Source organism: Vombatus ursinus, unplaced genomic scaffold, assembly GCF_900497805.2.
Source record: "Vombatus ursinus unplaced genomic scaffold, bare-nosed wombat genome assembly UNPS02014768.1, whole genome shotgun sequence".
Lineage (NCBI taxonomy): Eukaryota > Metazoa > Chordata > Mammalia > Diprotodontia > Vombatidae > Vombatus > Vombatus ursinus.
Genome location: NW_020954546.1, coordinates 5,414,337 through 5,428,126, shown reverse-complemented (window position 1 = coordinate 5,428,126; position 13,790 = coordinate 5,414,337). Strand labels below are relative to the sequence as shown.

Below are 13,790 nucleotides of genomic sequence, written 5' to 3'. Positions count from 1 at the left end.
CCAGTTACCCAACTTTGCAACCTTGGAGTCTGCCCCTGTACATCACTGCCCGTCCTTTGCCCATATCCAATCAGTTGTCTAGTCTTGTTGATTATACCTCCACAACAATCTTGTATCTGTCCTCTTCACTCATACCCTGGATTACAGGCACTTATCACCTCTCACCTGTACTGTTACAATAGCCTCTTAACTGGTTTCTCTGCTTCCATTCTTTCCTCTTTGCATTCCATCTTCCACATACCTGCCAAAATTGTCTTCATAAAGTAGGGGTCTGACCATGTCATTGCCTTTTAAAGAAGTTCTCCACTATCTCTAGGATAAAATACAAACTCTTCAACTTGATATGTTTAAAGCCCTTCACATTTAAATTCCAGCCTACCTTTGATTTTATTTTAAAATTTTTAAATTAACTTTTTTATTAACAAGCATTTATTTTGTTTCCCCTTCTGTCCAACTCCACTTTGGGTAAAAAAAAAGAAAAATGGAAGCTTTGTAACAAATACACAGTGTCAAGAAAAACACATTCCCTTATTAGCCATGTCCAAAAATGTGTGTCTCCTGCATATTTAATCCATCACTTCTGTCACAAGGTGGGTAGCATTCTTTACTGTGCCCTCTGGAATCCTTGCATTGGTTGATCACTGTGTTAAGTTTCCAGCCTACTTTTACCATTAAATAATACCATTTCCCCCCCAATTACATGTAAAAACTATTTTTAACATTTGTTTTTAAAATTTTGAGTTCCAAATTCTCCCCCTCACTCCCTTCCTCCCTCATTTCTCCCTTCCCTGAAAAGGCAAGCAATTATACATGTGCAGTCATGCAAAACATATTTCCATATTAGTCATGTTGTGAAAGAAAACACAGACAAAAAAAACTCAAGAAAAATAAAGTAAGAAAAAAGTATGCTTCAATCTGCATTCAGACTCCATCTGTTCTTTTTGTGGAGATAGCATTTTTCATCATCAGTCCTTTGGAGTTGTCTTGGATCATTGTATTGCTGAGAATAGCTAAGTTATTCACAATTGATCATCATCCAGTATTGCTGTTACTGTGTACACTGTTCTGGTTCTGCTCACTTCACTTTGCATCAGTTCATATATGTCTTTCCAGGTTTTTGCAGAGAGCATCCTGCTTGTCACTTCTTATAGTACAGTAGTATTCTATCACAATCATCTGCCACAACTGTTCAGCCATTCCCCAGTTGATGGGCATCCCCTCAATTTTCAATTCTTTGCTACCACTAAAAGAACTGCTGTAAATATTTTTGTACAAATAAATCCTCTTCCTTTTTTTTTAAACCTCTTTGAGCTATGGAACTAGTAGTGATATTGCTGGATCAAAGAGTATGCATGGTTTTATAGCCCTTTGGGCATAGTTCCAAATTGTTTTTCAGAATGGTTGAATCAGTTCACAATTCCACTGACAATGCATTAGTGTCTCAATTTTCCCACATCCCCTCCAATATTTGTCATTTTCTTTTTCTGTCATATTAGTCAATCTGATAAATGTGGGGTGATACTTCAGAGTTGTTTTAATTTGCATTTTTCTAATCAATAGTGAGAGTGTTTTTTCATATGACTATAGATAGCTTTGATTACTTCGTCTGAAAACATCCTGTTCATAGCCTTTGACCATTTATCAATTGGAGAATGGTTCTTATTTTTATAAATCTGACTCAGTTCTCTATATGTTTGAGAAATGATCCAACCTACTTTTCTGTAGTTATTTTGTTATTCTTCTTCATTTATTCTTATGTACTAGCCAAACTAGCTTACTTGCTATTCCTTAAGTCTGCATTCCTTCTCTGTCTCTGTGCCTTTATACAGGCTGTCCCAAATGCTTGGAATGCATTACCTCCTACACCTATGTTTCTTAGAATGCTTAGCATCCTTTAAAGTTTATCTGTACTTCCTTTGACAACTATATCCAGATCACCCGGTTGTCAGCATGCCCTCCCCGCTCATATTAGATTATGTTTCCTTTTCTGTTTATATATTACATCCCCCTAGTAGAATGTAAGCTCCTGAAATGCAGAGACTTTTGTTTTTGTCTTTGTATTCTCAAATACTATGGTTTGTCCATATTAGGTACTTATTTGTTGAATTGAATTAAAGTGGGGAGACAAGAAGTTACTGAAGGGTTTTGATCAGATTAATAACATTTATTAAATCTATTCATATAAAGGAAGATAAATCTGAAGCAGTCATGACTTCAAGCTGATCTTGGAGTTATCTTGATCCCAGAGCTGGCTAAGCTATCTTGGAGCATGGACCATGGAGTTCTAGATCATTCTGTACACCTCTACTGACTCTTCCTGTTGTGTCCAAAGCCCTCTCTTAACCTCCCTGATAAAAGGTCAAAATGTATATTTACTGCAATAGTAAAAGGATACAGTTTTACAATGTGATTTGAATTGACCTTCAGAGGAACAGTGGAACCTGACAGATACATAATTCTGGGAGATACATAATCATTACTCATGGTTTGTTTAGTGACATTTACCCTCAGAATAGAACTTCTGTAAGCATGAGATCATGAGGAATTATGGAAAACTGAAAAGGGAAGGATAGAGACTTAGAAAAACAATAGTATTTGCTGGCTGGGATGCTGAAGAATTTGGTCTGTTGATATCTACTGAATGGGCTGATCAGAATTCCAAAATATTAATGTAGTTTCTTCTGAAGAAGGAAACTTCACTCTGAAAATCAGCTGTATGCCACTAATGTACAAATTGATATTATTGAGCTTAAAGAAAGAGCTAACCAGCTGTCCCTCTCTGCCTCAGCTCAGCTTGTCTATAAAGCTTATGGCTCATTCCCCAAGCTTTAACTGCTGAGATAAGGGACAAAAAGAGCTAAAAAGTAGAAGACTCAATACTGACCCAAGGGGATATGACAGATTGCTGTGTGATAAGATAGAGAACAAGAGCGAGGAAGAATGTGGCTCCATACCTGGGCCACTGCTTAAGCCTAGACTCACCACTCTGCCACCAAAGTGGCAGCAATAAGGAACAATTAAAATTCTATCCAGAGCAGTGGATGAGTCACCTCTTTCAGGAGGCAGTCAGAGGTCAGGATCAAAGGTCTTAACCAGCTACAGAATCCTGAAAGGAAAAATAAGAGCATAAGGAGATGTCAGGGATCCATAAAGTGGGCTTTTCCCCTGTAATAATGAGAGGGAAGAGGTCTGAGGCTCAGCACCTAAACTGTGTTCTTAGAATCAGCTGGCAAAGATAGTCATCTAAATGAGAGGCAGGCAGGCAAGCAAGCAGGCGGCCCAACTCCCAAATACCTACTCCAGAAAAGCCTGAAAGTTCAGACCAGATTGAATAATCCAAACATCCATTAAGAAACTATAGTAAGTAACATCTTCTGCCCCAGAACTGCACAAAAGTCAACTAGCAGCCTGAAGACAAGAGGAAAAGGTGGGTTTACATATACTTCTCCCAGCAAAGCCAACACTTGTATGTCCCAGACATAATGGAAATATGTGGCCTACAAAGTTCTGCAACTGGAGGCAGCAAGAATTGAGGACTCCTCTGAGTAGACCCTAGGGAAAGGACCTTGGAAGCCCTAGAGAGTGGCAACAGCAGTGACTAGGATGGCACAGCACTCAAACATGAACAGCCCAGGCCCAGGGGCCTTTCCTGAGATGCCAGGTGTTGAGTGAAATAAAAGCTCTTGAGGAAAGAATTGGAAAGAAATAAGTAGCTTAGAAGAGAAAGTGGCAGGGGCAGCTGGGTGGCACACCGGATAGAGCACTGGCCCTGGAGTCTGGACAACGTGAGTTCAAATGCCACTTCAGATACATAACACTCCCTAGCCATGTGACTCTGGGCAAGTCACTTTACCCCAATTGTCTCACCAAAAAAAAAAAAAAAGAAAAAGAAAAAAAAGAGAGAAAGTGGCAAACCTTATCCAAGAAATGGGATTCCTTGAAAACTAGAATAGACCAAACAAATTAATGATTCTATGAGATAGCAAGAAACATTATGGTACAGACAAAAGATTGAAGACATAGAAGAAAATGTAAGATACCAAAAATAGCAGACCTGGAAAATATCAAAAAGAGACAATTTTAAAATCATTTAACTTCCTAAAAACTATGATTTTTTAAAAAGCCTGGATAATATTTCAAGCAATCTTAAATGAAAACTGCTATATCTTTTAGAACCAGAGGGCCAAGCAAAGACAAAAATAATCCACTGATCATCTCCTGAAATGAAACCCAAAAGGAAAAGGGCCAGGAATATCATAATCAAAATCCAGAATTCATGTCAAAGAAAAAATGCAAGTATCTAGAAAAGTGTTTGAAGAAACTAGTTCGAGAAACTAGTCAGAATCACAGAAGACCTAAGCAGCTTCTACTAAAACTAGAAGAAATCTTGGATACAATATTCCAAAAAGCAAACTCAATCAATCAATCAAACATTTGTTAAGTACCTACTGTGAGCCAGGCACTATGCTAGGTACTGGGAATACAAATAAAAACAAAAAACAAAAACAGTCCCAGCACTCAAGCAGCTTATATTCTAACGAAGGAAACAACAACTATACAAAGCAAGCTATATAGAGGATAAGTAGGAAATAATAGGGGGAAAGCATTGAAATTAAGAAGGGTTGAAGAAGGCTTCCTGTAAAGATGGAATTTTAGTTAGGACTTAAAGGAAGCCAGAAAGGTCAGTAGTTGGAGCAGAGGAGGGAGAGTGATCCAGGCATGGGAGGGAGTCAGAGAAAATGTCTGAAGCTGAGAGATGGAGCCAAAAGGCCAGTGTCACTCCATCAGAGTATCTGTTGAGAAGTAAGGTAGAAGAAGACTAGAAATGTGGGAGGGGCTAGGTTATGAAGGGCTTTGAATGGGAAACAGAGCATTTTGTATTTGCTCTTGGTGGCAATAGGAAACCACTGGAGTTTATTGCAGTGGGGGAGGTGGTGACATGACTCGACCCATATTTTAGGAAAATTACTTTAGTGGCTGAATGGAGAATGGATTGAAGTGGGGAGAGTTGAGTCAGGCAGACTCACCTGCAAGCTATTGTAGTAATCAAGGCAGGAGGTGAGGAGGGCCTGCACTAGAGTAGTGATGGCAGTGTCAGAGGAGAGAAAGGAATGTTTTGGAGAGATATTCCAAAAGTGAGATGGACAGGCTTTGGTTATGGGGGATGGGGAGTGTATAGTAAGAGACAGAAGATGACTCCTAAGTTATGACCCTGAAGGACTGGGAGGATGGTGTTGCCCTCTACAGTAATAGGGAACGTATTGGGGGTGGGGATATTAGGGGGAAAGATAACGAATTCTGTTTTGGACATACTGAATTTAAGATGTCTGAAAGGCATTTGGAGATGGGAGGTCAGCAGAGAGATTGGGCAACAAAAATAGATTTAAGAATCATCAGTATAGAGATGATAATTAAATCCATAGGAGCTGATAAGCTCACCATGAGTACTATACTACATGAAGTAGTATAGAGGGAGAAGAGAAGAGAGCCTAGGACAGAACCTTGAGGAATACCTGTGATTAGAGGTTGTAATCATGATCCAGCCAAGGAGATAGAGAAGGAACAGTCAAATAGGTAGGAAGAAAACCAGGAGAGAATGGTATCTCAAACATAGAGAGAGAGAAGAGTATCAAGTGGGAGAAATCGATCAACAGTGTCAAAAACTACAGAGAAGTCAAGGAGAAAGAGGATTGAGAAAAGGCCATTGGATTTGGCAACTAAGGGATCATTATTAGCTTCGGGGAGAGCAGTTTCAGGGTAATAATTAGGTCAAAAACTTGATTGTAAGGGTTTAAGAAGAGAAAAGGTGGAGGCTTACAACCAAGAATAACTTAGTTATTTATCTAACCCAGGGTTGGTAGAGGGAAACAGACATAGAGGTGTTTGACACTGAGGCTGGATCAGGCCAGGAGCATATCATGTGCAGAGGACTCCAGTGTCTAGTGAGAGGCTGTGCACCTGAGCAGAGGTCCCAGACCTTTGCCAAGATCTGTGATGGCTTTATGGCTGTGTACTCAGTTTCTAGTCACAGTTCCAGGACAGACTGAAAAGGAGACCTTTACCTGATGGAGGGAGAGGGGTAATGTTATCAAGTAGGGAGGATCTGAGCTATGTATTAAGATAGAAGGAAGTTCAGAAGCAAGTAGCAGTAGTGTAGCTAAGACCTCCAGGAGCAAACATGATCTCAATTCTAACTTTTAGCCAAGACTGCAGAAGAATAAGGAGGGCAGGAAACCCAGGCCAAAGAGGAGTCTACAATTCTATCACTTAGATACAGCTAGTTGATAGGGGCTGAGTTCAGCAGCATTTTACTGTTGCTCAGACTGAAACTCAAGTCAGTAAGTAACTTGTAGAGCTCAGACAAGGGGAGGGGTAGCAGTTAGATTTTGCCCTGTTTTAGACCACTTTGGGAGCACTAAAAGCTTTCAGGTCCCCAACCTGAGCTGGCCCTGAGATTCTGAAACAAGTAAATACATTACCCCGAAGAAAACTGGAACAGGACCGACCCAAACTTATTATGGTGGCAAGGAAGCTCAAGACACAAACCCAGAAGAAAAGAATGATTGCAAAACACCTTCAAGCAAAGCCTTACAGAAGAAAAAAAAAAAAAAAACAACAAAACAGCTTGGGAACAAACTCAACTTGGATTTCTGGGAGAAATAAAGCAAGCATTTAAAATGTTTTTATAAATGAAATGAGTGTGCTTGAGGAAAAAATTGGAAGACAAATAAGAGCTATGATAGAAAGAATTGGAAAGGAAATTAACAACTTGGCACAAAGAGGTACAAAACTTTACCCAAGCATCAAACTTCCTGAAAATTTGAATGGACCAAATAGAAGCCAATGACTCCATAAGACAACAAAAAATATTAAAACCAAGTCAGAAGACAGGAAAAAAATGAAAGAAAATGTATGATTTTCACAGCAAGAACAAATGGCCTAGAAAACAGATTGAGGAGAAAAAATTTAAGAATCATTGGACTATCTGAACACCGTTGCAAAAAAAAAAAAAAAATAGCCTAAGCATTCTATTTCAAGAAATCTTAAAAGAAAACTGTCCAGATCTCTCTCTCTCTCTCTCTCTTTTGGAGTGGGGTGGGAGACTAGGCAATCATGGTTAAGTGACTTGCCCAAGGTCACACAACTAGTAAGTGTCAAGTGTCTGAAGCCAGATTTGAACTTAGGGCCTCCTGACTCCAGGGCAGGTGCTCTAGCTACCATGTCACCTAGTTGCCCCCAGATCCCTTATAACCAGAGGACAAAGTAGAAATAGAGTCCACTGATGATCTCCTGAAAAAAAAATCCAAAATGAAAACTCCCAGAAACATCATAGACAAAATCCTGAGTTCCAAGTTAAATATATATGTATATATGTATGTATATGTATGTGTATATATATATATATATGTATATAGCAAATAGCCAGAAAGAATTCAGGTACTGAGAGCCACAGTTAATAACAAATTGTTGGTAATTGTGTTTGTGCAAAAATCTTTTGATTTTTATAATCAAAATTATCTATTTTACATTTTATAATGCTCTCTATATTTTCTTTGGTCCTAAATTCTTCCCTTATTCACAAATCTAACAAATAAACTATTCCACGCTCTCCCGATTTGCTTATGGTAGCATTCTTTATGTGTAAATCATGTACCCATTTTGATCTTATCTTGGTATACAGTGTGTGATACCTAGTTTCTGCCATACTGTTTTCCAGTTTTTCAAGCAGTTTTTGTCAAATACTGAGTTTTTGTTCCAAAAGCTTGGATCTTTGTGTTTATCATATACTAAATTACTATGGCCATTTACCATAATGTAATGTGTACCTAATCTATTCCACTCATCCATCACTCTATTTCTTAGCAGTCCCAGATTGTTTTGATAATACTATGTGAGATTTGGTACAGCTCAACTACCTTCCTTCACATTTCTTTTCATTGATTCCCTTGATATCCTTGACCTTTTTTTCTTCCAGATGAACTTTATTATTTTTTTCTAGCTCTATAGAATAAATTTTTGGTAGTTTGATATGGCTCAGTCATGCACAGTTTAACAGCCTCCACTGTAAAGGAGCTGAGAACCTGGAATATAATATTTCAGAAGGCAAAAAATATAGGCTTATAGCCAAGAATAGCTTACCTAGCACAACTGAACATAATGCTACAGGGGAAAAAATGGACCCTTATTGAGACAGTACTTCTAAGTTCAAACCCAGGAGTGAAGAGAAACATAAAAAGATAAGCACGAATGAAAAGTGATAAGGGGCTAAGTGAAGATAAACTTATTTTTAAATATGGGGAGATGATACATGTGTTCCCTCTGAACCCTATCATCTTCAGGGATCATAGAGGGAGATTAATTACACAAGACCTGAGAGTGGTTCTGTTAGTTCTTGATCTTAACAGAAGAATGAAATAAGAGGGGAAGAGGAATACATTAGGTGGAGGGATGAAGGGAGAGAAAGGAAGGTTAGGGAAAATTATTTCACATAACCAGGGTTTAAAAATAAACATCTATACAAATAAGGGGAGCAGCTGACAATTGAACCTCACTCTCATATGAAGTGGTCAAAGGAAGGAGTAATATAGAATACACATGCACATAGAAATTCATTTCACTAGAGGGAAGAGAAAGGGGAACAGGAGGAATTAGAGGGGAGAGTAGATTAAGTAGATTAAGGGAAGGATCAGTCCTAAGCAAAAGTAACTCTAAAGATGTACAAAATATTTATAACTCTTTTTGAGGTGGCAAAGAATAGGAATCTGAGGAGGTACCTATAAACTGGGGCGTGGATAAACAAATTATGGCATATAAATGCAATGAATGGTTGGTTGTTGTCCTTTATTCTAGAAGAAGACCAAAATGACATCACTTTGTTGGGAGTCAAGGTACAGTGTGTCCTCCCCTGTGGCTGATCAGACCAATATGAGCTCAGAATGCTCTCCTACAGGTCGGGCACAAATAGTCCACGTGAACATTGTGGATTCTCTAAATTTGCACATCTCATTTCTTTTGAGCTACTACAGTTCTGCTTCACTCATAGAGTGAAACACACCTTCTTTGATGTGGGCACGCCATGCTGGGCGGTCCTGTACTAGTGTCTCCAATGTCTCCCAATCAGTTCCAAAGTTCTTCAGAGAGACCTTGAGTGTCATTGTATCACTTCTTCAGACCACCATATGAGCACTTGCCTTTCGTGAGTTCTCCATAAAATAATCTTTTAGGCAACTATACATTTGGCATTTGAACAATGTGACCAGTCCATCAAGAGCTGTTCTCTCTTTAGTAGTTTGAATGCTTGGCAGTTCACCTTGAGAAAGGACCTTAGTGTCTGGTACCTTATGTTGCCAGGTGATCTTCAGAGTCTTCCTAAGACAACTCAAATGGGAGCGATTCATTTTCCTGGCATGGTGCTGTTATACTGTTCAGGTTTTACAGGCATACAACAATGAGGCCAGCACAAAAGATCTGTAGACCTTCAGTTTGGTAGGCAGCCTAATACCTCTTTTCTTCCACGCTTTCCTTCGGAGCCTCCCCAACACTGAGCTAGCTCTGGCAATGCGTGTGTCAACCTCATCATCTGTGTGTACATCCCTGGAAAGTATACTTCTAAGGTAAGTCCACAACATTCAAAATTTCTCCATTTGCCTGTAACCAGTGGTTCCATATATGTTTGGTGTGGTGCTGGCTGATGCAGAGCCTGTGTTTTCTTGGTGTTAATTTTTAGGCTAAAATTAGCACAAGCAGCAGAAAATCGATCCATACTTTGTTGTAGCTCAGTTTCAGAGGCTACACTGAGTGCCCAGTCATCTGCAAACAAAAAATCATGTACCAACTCTCCCTCCTCTTTAGTGTTGATGTGATGGAATACTATTGTGCTGTAAGAAATGATGAAGGAGATGATTTCAGAGAAACCTTGGAAGATTTGTACAAACTGATATGGAGTAAAGTGACGAGAGTGAGAACAGTTTATTCAATGACATCAGTATGGTAAAGACAAACAACTTTGAAAGAATTAGGAACTCTCATCAGTATTTCCAGAGAAACAAATAATGAAATAGGCTTCCCATCTTCTGACAGGCAAAAGCGTTAAAGTGAAGAATGAAGTAAGTAGTTTTTTGGACATGGTGAATGTGGACATTTGTTTTGATTAACTACAGATGTTTGTAGTAGGTTTATTTTATTTTATTTTTCTTGGTATCTCAGTGGATTGGGGAAGGGGGAAGAGTGAGAAAGTAGGTTTTTGCTGATTTGTTTATAATACATATGTATATATATATATACATATATAATTTTTTAAAATGAGGATGTTTAATGGAATAGAGGACTTTCGAGTTTTATGATGAAAGATAAGAGCTAAGTAGTTACTTTGAACTATAAATACATGAGTTCAGAGAAACCTAGAAAAGTAAATTTATTTGAGCTATTGGAAGGAGCTGTATGATATATGATTCTTGCAGGGGGAAAAGATTACAAGTGTCCCTTCAGAATCTTAATGTCTTCAAAAGATACTGAGGGAGTTAAATAAGAACAGAGGGGGGAGAGGAGTGGATTGTTTCTGTCCTCTGTGTTTTAAGGGGACAAAGAGAGGAGAAGGTAAAAGGAATACAGTGGTGTAGAAAGGAGAAAGAAGAGATTGGAACTTGCTATTTCTCTTAATTGGGATGTATGAGAAGAAGAATATCAAATATCCAAACAGAGGAAGAGGTAGAGGAGTGGGCAGCAATGAACCATCACTCTCACTCTGGACAAAGGTGGGTTGAACACATACACAAAGAGTTTTGTGTAAAAATATATTTAGCTCGACAGGAAAATAATTTGGAGTAGTAAGGGTGCTGGGATTAAGAGGGATGATAATAACAGGGAAATAATTTGTTGTTGTTGAGTCATTAAGTTTTGTCCAGCGCTTTGTGACCCTATGTACTGTAGCATACCAGGTCCTTTTGTCCTCCACTCTGTCCTGAAGTCTGTCCAAGCTCATGTTCATTTGCTTCCATGACACTATCTATCCATCTCATCCTCTGCCAGCACCTTCTCCTTTTACTTTCAGTCTTTCCTACCATCACTCTTTTCCAGTGAATCCTATTTTCTCCTTATGTGGCCAAAATATTTCAGCTTCAGCTTCAGTATTGACTGAGGTGGGAAGATCTGTTAGGAAACTGGTACATTATTCTGAATGGTATGGGGGAGTCTGTACTAGAGTGATAGTGTAGAAATAGAGGGAGGAGGGACAGGTGCTAGAGAGAGGCAAAGAGAGAATCTGTAGAACTTGGTAACTAAAGGGATATGAATAGTGAAGCTTTATTATTCCTCTTTATCCATAGTTACCCCCATGACTTAGCTTTTTCTCCTTATCCTCATACTATTCTTTGACCCTCTCCTCCCTTTCTTTTACCCCAGTCCTTCCCAACCCTGTCCACCTTCCACTGTGCCTTCCGCAATTCCTGTTACAGTGTGAACCACTTTCCCTTCATCCTATACTCCTTTTTCTCAAATTCCTTCCTTCTACCTGCCCTCACTGGCAGGAACCCTCACGGGTTCCACCCAGACCACACTGCATCCATGGTTATCCCTCTTTAGTTTTATTTCACACCCCTCCCCAACCCCCAACTTCAAATCCCCTGCTCCTAGAGGGAGTCTGTCCAATCAATCAACCAGCCTTTAATTAAATGTTTACTAGTATTTGATTTGGTGCTAAATCCTGGCAATGCAAATACTTGGGGAAAGAAAGTTTTTGCCCTCAGGGAGCTTACATTCTTATAGTAGAAGACTCTACCTAAAAAGAAGTTGAAAAATAGAGGGAGAGAGTAGGTATATTGGAAGAAATGCTGAGAGTCTGCAGTGTAGCTCCTTGAGGGAAAAAGAGCTTGAGTACCCTGGGCACTATTCAAATAAGGGGCCTCAGGGTACCATATACTTTGAGTGTAGAGGGCAACGTAGTAGAAAATCAGGAGTGGAGTCTGGAAAGCAATGAAGATATGGCATGACAGGAGTCTGAATAAGTTTTGCTCCCTGCTGTCATTTCCAGACTTTGTCTTTACCTCCTTCAATCCTTGCCTTCTTTGAAAGCCCACTGAATCAGAATTTTTTTTATCTTATCCAAATTATGGTGGCTGTAGGATACCAACTAAATCATTCTCACATCTTTATCAAGAAATTTAGCATCTAGGGCAGCTAGGTGGCTCAGTGGATAGAGCACTGGCCTTGGAGTCAGGAGGACCTGAGTTAAAATCCTGCCTCAGATACTTATTAGCTAGCTGTGTGACCTTGGGCAAGTCACTTAACCCCCAATGCCTCCAAAAGAAAAAAAAAAGAAAAATTTAGCATCTAGTTCATTATTTTCTTCTCCCCAACTCCTACTGTTATACTAGGGGACTTTACTAGTCACATAGATGTTCTCTCAAATTCTCTAATTTCCCAATTCCTTAACCTCTTTAATGGCCTTCAGGGATGGGGAACCTTCGGCCTCGAAGCCACGGATTCAGTCAAAGGGCCACATATGAGTACCTAGAGGGCCAGTTGTGGTCTTGAGGCCAAAGGTTCTCCACCCCTGAGCCCTATACCTTCACTTCACCACAGGCATACATAGGGATGGTCACACGCTAGATTTCATCATTACCCAAAAGTTTTCTACTTCCCTGAAAACTTTTAAAGATGAGGAAACTGAGGCAAACAGGGTTTGGAACTCTGGTCCTCCTACATCTGATATTGAAGAAAAAATTATTAAGGCTGTGCTCTGCATTTTAGTTACACAATTTAGTCTGACAATTTTATTTTATTTAACATTAACCTGATATCCAAGCCATTAATCCGATATCTAGCTTAGTGAGAGATGTCCAGACCAGCCTAGCACCTCCTACCTTCATGCCCTGAGACATATTCCCACGCCAAAACAATTAGAGGTAACATTATAGGAATCTTGAAAAATATATACACAATATATAAAAATACAATTTTGGGTTACTATTTCAGAATAGTTAAATAACGATGGTCATTATTCCATTCTTTCCTTGACCATTCCCTTCAAGAATTTAAAAGGGACTCTTTGTGAACAGTATCAAAAATCTCTTCTGACTGTTGAAAATTATAGTAGCTAGCCTTTATATAATATTTTTAAGGTTTACAAAGCTCTACAAATATTATCTCACTTCATTCTCACAATAGCCCTGAGAGGTAGGTATTGTTATTCCCATTTTACAGATGAGGAAACTGGGGCAGAAGGCAGTTAAGTGTCTTGCCCTGGGTCCAACAGCTAGTAAGTATCTAAGGCCAGATTTGGACTTAGACCTTCCTAACTTCAGATATAGTACTCTCTGCACTGAACCTTTTTTGCTGCATCTTTCAGAATCTCTTCTGAATATTAGAATATCCTAAATATTTCATTTGAAGAGAATTGGGCACTTTCTTTGGTAAAGTCAAGTCTACAAACAAATTCCCTTCTATGACCCTGGGAAAGTCATTTAACCCTGTTTGCCTCAGTTTCCTCATCTTTAAAAGAGCTGGAAAAGGAAATGGCAAACCACTCCATTGAATTTGCCAAGAAAACCCCAAATGGGGTCCTAAAGCATTGGACACAGCTAACTAACTAAACAACAACAAAATATGCTAAGTGTTGGCGATACAAGGAAAGGCAAAAAACATTGCCTTCTCCCAAGGTAATCAGGACATGCTAACAACTGTGAACTGACCAGATATCTGTTGAATAAATCATAGGTAATCACAAATGGAAGGCATTAGCATTGTGAGGGATTGGAAAAGGCTTCTTGGAGAAGATAGAACTTTCTCTGAGA

General features: G+C 39.1%; 1 protein-coding gene across 1 annotated transcript in view; it reads left to right on the top strand.

Annotated features, from left to right (window-relative positions):
• Nucleotides 1-9,596: 9,596 nt before the first annotated feature.
• LOC114042980 (exopolyphosphatase PRUNE1-like) overlaps nt 9,597-13,790 on the top strand; it is a 31,709-nt gene continuing 27,515 nt past the window's right edge. The window contains exon 1 of the mRNA XM_027861776.1: nt 9,597-9,614. The gene's annotated coding sequence lies outside the window, so the exon portion shown is untranslated. The remainder of the gene's footprint in view (nt 9,615-13,790) is intronic.